Genomic DNA, 7849 nt, shown 5'->3' with positions numbered 1-7849 from the left:
GCTCAGCAGATCCCGTGTAACGCTGTCCTGATAGCGGGCACGGTGCAGCGTCGCCCATACACAGGCGCTCAGCAGATCCCGTGTAACGCTGTCCTGATAGCGGGCACGGTGCAGCGTCGCCCATACCCAGGTGCTCAGCAGATCCCGTGTAACGCTGTCCTGATAGCGGGCACGGTGCAGCGTCGCCCATACACAGGCGCTCAGCAGATCCCGTGTAACGCTGTACTGATAGCGGGCACGGTGCAGCTCTGCCCATACCCAGGTGCTCAGCAGATCCCGTGTAACGCTGTCCTGATAGCGGGCACGGTGCAGCGTCGCCCATACCCAGGTGCTCAGCAGATCCCGTGTAACGCTGTCCTGATAGCGGGCACGGTGCAGGGTCGCCCATACACAGGCGCTCAGCAGATCCCGTGTAACGCTGTCCTGATAGCGGGCACGGTGCAGCATCACCCATACCCAGGCGCTCAGCAGGTCCCATGTAACGCTGTCCTGGTAGCGGGCACGGTGCAGCGTCGCCCATACCCAGGTGCTCAGCAGGTCCCATGTAACGCTGTCCTGATAGCGGGCACGGTGCAGCATCACCCATACCCAGGCGCTCAGCAGGTCCCGTGTAACACTGTCCTGATAGCGGGCACGGTGCAGGGTGCCCATACCCAGGTGCTCAGCAGGTCCCGTGTAACGCTGTCCTGATAGCGGGCACGGTGCAGCGTCGCCCACACCCAGGTGCTCAGCAGATCCCATGTAATGCTGTCCTGATAGCAGGCACGGTGCAGCGTCGCCCACACCCAGGCGCTCAGCAGGTCCCGTGTAACGCTGTCCTGATAGCGGGCACGGTGCAGCATCACCCATACCCAGGTGCTCAGCAGGTCCCGTGTAACGCTGTCCTGATAGCGGGCACGGTGCAGGGTGCCCATACCCAGGCGCTCAGCAGGTCCCGTGTAACGCTGTCCTGATAGCGGGCACGGTGCAGCGTCGCCCACACCCAGGCGCTCAGCAGATCCCGTGTAACGCTGTCCTGATAGCGGGCACGGTGCAGCGTCGCCCACACCCAGGCGCTCAGCAGGTCCCGTGTAACGCTGTCCTGATAGCGGGCACGGTGCAGCATCACCCATACCCAGGTGCTCAGCAGGTCCCGTGTAACGCTGTCCTGATAGCGGGCACGGTGCAGCATCACCCATACCCAGGCGCTCAGCAGATCCCATGTAACGCTGTCCTGATAGCAGGCACGGTGCAGCATCACCCATACCCAGGCACTCAGCAGATCCCATGTAATGCTGTCCTGATAGCGGGCACGGTGCAGCGTCGCCCATACACAGGCGCTCAGCAGGTCCCGTGTAACGCTGTCCTGATAGCGGGCACGGTGCAGCGTCGCCCATACCCAGGCGCTCAGCAGATCCCGTGTAACGCTGTCCTGATAGCGGGCACGGTGCAGCGTCGCCCATACCCAGGCGCTCAGCAGATCCCGTGTAACGCTGTCCTGATAGCGGGCACAGTGCAGCATCACCCATACCCAGGCACTCAGCAGATCCCATGTAATACTGTCCTGATAGCGGGCACGGTGCAGCGTCGCCCATACACAGGCGCTCAGCAGGTCCCGTGTAACGCTGTCCTGATAGCGGGCACGGTGCAGCGTCACCCATACCCAGGTGCTCAGCAGATCCCGTGTAACGCTGTCCTGATAGCGGGCATGTCCCTTATCTTAATGTACGCTGTGGGTCACCTCATTCTGCAGCAGTTACACAATGAGGTCACTAATAACGTGTTACCTGAGCATGTAATTACAGACTCTGCATCGTCCAGCGGGATTACAGCACAGGCGCTATGGACGACTGGAGAAAGACAGTGCAGGATCTCCATATAAACACAGGTTACATGGAAACTGGCCACTTATAGTAGAAACACCTCTCCTCGCGTACAGCCGGAACACCTCTCCTCGCGTACAGCCGGAACACCTCTCCCCAAGTATACCAGTAACACCTCTCCTCGCGTACAACCGGAACACCTCTCCTCGCGTACAGCCGGAAAACCTCTCCTCGAGTACAGCCGTAACACCTCTCCCCAAGTATACCAGTAACACCTCTCCTCGCGTACAACCGTAACACCTCTCCTCGCGTACAGCCGGAACACCTCTCCCCGCGTACAGCCGGAACACCTCTCCCCAAGTATACCAGTAACACCTCTCCTCGCGTACAACCGGAACACCTCTCCTCGCGTACAGCCGGAAAACCTCTCCTCGAGTACAGCCGTAACACCTCTCCCCAAGTATACGAGTAACCCCTCTCCTCGCGTACAACTGGAACACCTCTCCTCGCGTACAGCCGGAAAACCTCTCCTCGAGTACAGCCGGAACACCTCTCCTCGCGTACAACCGGAACACCTCTCCTTGCGTACAGCCGGAACACCTCTCCTCGCGTACAGCCGGAAAACCTCTCCTCGCGTACAGCCGGAACACCTCTCCTCGAGTACAGCCGGAACACCTCTCCCCGCGTACAGCCGGAACACCTCTCCCCGCGTACAGCCAGAACACCTCTCCCCAAGTATACCAGTAACACCTCTCCCCGCGTACAGCCGTAACACCTCTCCCCAAGTATACGAGTAACCCCTCTCCTCGCGTACAGCCGGAACACCTCTCCTCGCGTACAGCCGGAACACCTCTCCCCAAGTATACCAGTAACACCTCTCCCCGCGTACAGCCGGAACACCTCTCCCCGCGTACAGCCGGAACACCTCTCCCCAAGTATACCAGTAACACCTCTCCCCGCGTACAGCCGTAACACCTCTCCCCAAGTATACGAGTAACCCCTCTCCTCGCGTACAGCCGGAAAACCTCTCCTCGAGTACAGCCGGAAACACCTCTCCTCGAGTACAGCCGGTACATCTCTCCCCGTGTACAGCCGGTACATCTCTCCCCGTGTACAGCCGGAACACCTCTCCCCAAGTATATCAGTAACACCTCTCCTCGCGTACAACCAGTACATCTCTCCGTGTACAGCCGGAACACCTCCCCCGCGCACAGCCGACACATCTTCCCTGTGCACAGCCGGAACACCTCCCCTGCGCACAGTCGGAACCGGTCGCCCATGTAGCATAAACGCCAATTGATGTAATTGCAAATGCAGGCAGCAGGTGGTACGCAGCAGGCTTACCGCAGGGAGTGATGTCACACATGCAGCAGGTGGTACGCAGGGAGTGATGTCACACATGCAGCAGGTGGTACGCAGGGAGTGTTGTCACACATGCAGCAGGTGGTACGCAGGGAGTGATGTCACACATGCAGCAGGTGGTACGCAGGGAGTGATGTCACACATGCAGCAGGTGGTACGCAGGGAATGATGTCACACATGCAGCAGGTGGTACGCAGGGAGTGATGTCACACATGCAGCAGGTGGTACGCAGGGAGTGATGTCTCACATGCAGCAGGTGGTACGCAGGGAGTGATGTCACATGCAGCAGGTGGTACGCAGGGAGTGATGTCACATGCAGAAGGTAGTACGCAGGGAGTGAGGTCAAACATGCAGCTGGTGGTACGCAGGGAATGAGGTCACACATGCAGAAGGTGGTACGCAGGGAGTGGTCACACATGCAGCAGGTGGTACGCAGGGAGTGATGTCACATGCAGAAGGTGGTACGCAGGGAGTGATGTCACATGCAGAAGGTGGTATGCAGGGAGTGGTCACATGCAGAAGGTGGTACGCAGGGAGTGGTCACATGCAGAAGGTGGTACGCAGGGAGTGATGTCACACATGCAGCAGGTGGTGTGCAGGGAGTGATGTCACACATGCAGAAGGTGGTACGCAGGGAGTGATGTCACATGCAGCAGGTGGTAAGCAGGTAGTGATGTCACACATGCAGCAGGTGGTACGCAGGGAGTGATGTCACATGCAGCAGGTGGTAAGCAGGTAGTGATGTCACACATGCAGCAGGTGGTACGCAGGGAGTGATGTCACATGCAGCAGGTGGTAAGCAGGTAGTGATGTCACACATGCAGAAGGTGGTGTGCAGGGAGTGATGCCACACATGCAGCAGGTGGTACGCAGGGAGTGATGTCACATGCAGCAGGTGGTAAGCAGGTAGTGATGTCACACATGCAGAAGGTGGTGTGCAGGCAGGGGGAGGTGGTCGAGAGGGATGGAGTAGCCCTGGTGGAGGATCGTAGCACAGAACAAGAGGTATTGGGCAGTGAATACCCAGTGATTGTTATTGCGAACCAGCCACCTACCCCGCATGGGGGAGGAGGGGGTGACTATACTGGTGTAATTGAGGAGTATTAGTTTATTTTATAGCCTTCGATATTTTTCAAGTCTGTTGAGTTTGACATCTTTTTCCTCCAAGAGACCAGAGTGGGGATCCTGGCGGCCCTTCATAAAGCCAGAAGGGAGGGGGTGGTCATTTTGGTCTCTTGCGGCCGGTCCGGTGCCGGGGCTTGTTTTCTGATATGGTAACTGTGCAGTCATAGAACTAGAATTAGTAAGATGTATAATTTTGGATGTTACCTTTAGGCGACATGACCTAAGGTTTGTCAAAATATTTGGCCCCTAGAGAGTCTGGGGTAGGAAATGTCTCTTCAGGGTAATAAAACCATTGGTTTACAGCAGGTTGTTTTTGGAGGCAATGTTATCGCCATAGTCAGACCAAAAGAAAGGGGAGGTTCCAAAAACAAGAGCGGCATAACCAGGCAGGTGGGAATGGCCGATGCTTATATTAGACATTTATAGTCCTCACAAGTTATTGATCTAGGATAGAAATCCTCCAAAAGGTGGAGTCCGTAGAGTTCTCGGGTCACTGCATTCTTAGCTATTCAATGAATGTATCACAGTCCATCCAGAAAGGCCGGGGCTTATAGCGTCTGAACTCTGAAGATGAGAATAAGAATCTTTCAGATTCTCTGAGGCACTGTTGGAGGCAGGTTAGTGTACGTCAGAGTGGTCGGAGGTGATGAAGGCCAAAAGTTTTTCAGGAGACTTGTAAAAAAATGGGATTTTGTACTTACCGTTAAATCCTTTTCTCCAATTCCACAGGTGGCACTGGAGTCCACAGTGGGGAATAGAGGGAGACTATAGGGTGCATGGGCACTTTAAGAAATTAAACAAGTGTGGCAGACTCCTCCCCTTCCCAGGCAGTCTGAAGAATTGTGCTCGGAGGGAGCTGGAAGAAACACACTTCCAAGAGGAGGTTACACAGTGAGAATAGAAAGCAGAAGCAACCACACACCTAACTGTCCAGGGAGTTCCAACAAACAACCGGCATCAACCCTGGCAGGAGATGGAACATAAGAGGCGATTAATCTGAACCTTCTGGAAGAGCAGCGCCGGGAGGGCGTCCAGTGCCACCTGTGGAATTGGAAAAAAGGATTTATCAGTAAGTACAAAATCCCATTTTCTCCTTCATCCACTAGGTAGCACTAGAGTTCCCAGTGGGGAGCTCCCATCATGGGCGGTATGGCGCTAAGATCCTTCCGACACAGAACGGACAATTTGAGAAGCTTGGGTACTTGTGTAATAGCAGGGTGCCCAGCTACGCTACATTTTCTGCGTAGCCCGAAGGCTACCTAACGTAGTTAGCGTAGTGACTCCGCGGCAGCCTGGCTCTGCCCCCGTCGTTCATGGCTCTGTCCCCAGGGTCCATGGCAAGCCTAGTGAGTGCTTCTCACACAGCGCCAGTAACTGCCAGATCCCATGTGCTGGCGGACGCCGGCGGAGTGGGGGTCATGCGTGCCCTGGCGGAAAGGCGCTCCAGCTGTCTGAGACGCAGGTGTGTCTCAGAGGCTCCTGCATCTCAGTAATTATTGCGGCAGGGTACGGCAACCCTGCTCGTGTCCGCTTCAGGGAGAAGGGGTTAGGGGGTTCGGTCGCACATGCGTCTCCTGCACAAAGGGGATATGCGGGCGCAAGGAGGCATTTGCCAGTGCTCCATGTTACATACTGGCAAATGCCTCCTTTTCAAACCCCCACTATCCATGCCAGCCTGAAGCGTGGCGAGTGCAGCGAGCCCCACAAAGGGAATGCGACTTTTTCATCCCCCCACTATCCACGTCGGCGTGGAGTTGAATTTATAAAGTGTGGTGAGCGCAGCGAGCCCTGGGAGGGGATGTGGAATACATGTGAAGTAACCCGTGTGCACTCGCCACATGTTATAAAATCAACTCCACGCCGACGTGGATAGTGGGGGTATGAACATGAAGGGAAGACGCGTAACGCGTGCGCTGGCCACGCTTCGAGCTGGCGTGGATAGTGGGGGTGTTTCAGGAACACATTCACACAAGCCATTAACACAGGTTTGGGTCAGTGGCAGCAAATGGTACTGCTGAAAAAAAAAAAAATCACTGACTCCTCCTCTGTCTGCGGCAGGTTAAACATTGTGACTGGTAACTGAGTAACGCTGACTGACTACGCTGGCCGCGGGAACAGTACGCCGAATCTGACAGATACGCTGACTACGCTGGGCGCGCGAACACTACGCTGATTCTGAAAGAGACACTGACTACGCTGGCCGCGGGAACAGTACGCCGAATCTGAAAGACACGCTGACTACGCTGGGCGCGCGAACACTACGCTGATTCTGACAGATACGCTGACTACGCTGGCCGCGGGAACAGTACGCCAAATCTGAAAGACACGCTGACTACGCTGGGCGCGCGAACACTACGCTGATTCTGACAGATACGCTGACTACGCTGGCTGCGGGAACACTACGCTGATTCTGACAGATACGCTGACTACGCTGGGCGCGCGAACACTACGCTGATTCTGACAGATACGCTGACTACGCTGGGCGCGCGAACACTACGCTGATTCTGACAGCGCCGTGATAATACACAAGTACCGAAGCTTGCCCCAGGAAGGTGTCAAACTGAACTGGATTCGCAAAGTGATCTTGAGCCCAGAGTAGAATCCGACTGACTTCTTTCATTGCGGCACGGTTGCGCGTCCCTCCCTGTTTGTTTATGTATGCCATTGTCGGATTGTACTCGGACGGATTTTCCCAAGAAAAGACTTATGGCTTCCAGCAATGCGTTGCAAATAGCGCGAAGTTCAAGAATGTTTATTGGAAGCAGAGCCTCCTGTGGAGACCACAGGCCCTAGAACTGGCATCCCTGCGTGATCGCTTCCCAACCTCGGAGACTGGTGTCTGTGTTAAAGGGGGGTCCATTCCATAACTCCGAATTTCTTCCCCTGTAGGAGGTTTCAGGAGTTGAGCCACCAAGCTAATGAAAGATGTGCCCGTGGAGTGAGCGTGACTCTCTGATAAAAGGTGAGATGAGAGCCCGACCACTGGTGAAGTAGATAGACCTGGAATGGTCTGGATTGGATCCGACCGTACTGGACCACCTTGAAGGATGCCACCATTTTCCCCAGAACAAGGCTACACAGATGTATCGTAACTCGCCTGTGTTGTAGAACTTTTCCGGTGGTAAGAAGACTCTGCGCTCTACTGTGTCCAGGATCCTTCCCAGGAACAGTTACCGCTTTGTGGGCTGGAGCTGTGACTTGATAATTGAGTATAAAGCCATGTTGTAGAAGTACACTCTGGGTCTGATGTATATTGGAGACTAGAATGCCTGGAGATGACGCCTTCAGGAGGTTGTCCAGATAAGGCACTACCGTAATTCCCTAAGTTCTGAACAACTGCATCATGACTGCCATGATCTTTGTAAAGATCCTGGGAGCAGAGGATAGACCGAACAGTAGTGCCTAAATTTGGAAATAGTGGCCTCTGATGGCGAATAGTAGAAACGCCTGATGTGCTTGCCAAATTGGAACGTATAGGTAAGAGTTCTCGATGTCCAGGGACACCAAAAACTCCTCTGGCTCCAAGCTTGTGATTACAGAGTGTAATGATTCCATTTTGA

This window comes from Crinia signifera, chromosome 19 (genome assembly GCF_055691185.1).
Source record: "Crinia signifera chromosome 19, ASM5569118v1, whole genome shotgun sequence".
Classification (NCBI taxonomy): domain Eukaryota; kingdom Metazoa; phylum Chordata; class Amphibia; order Anura; family Myobatrachidae; genus Crinia; species Crinia signifera.
Note: the sequence above shows the minus strand (reverse complement) of the source record.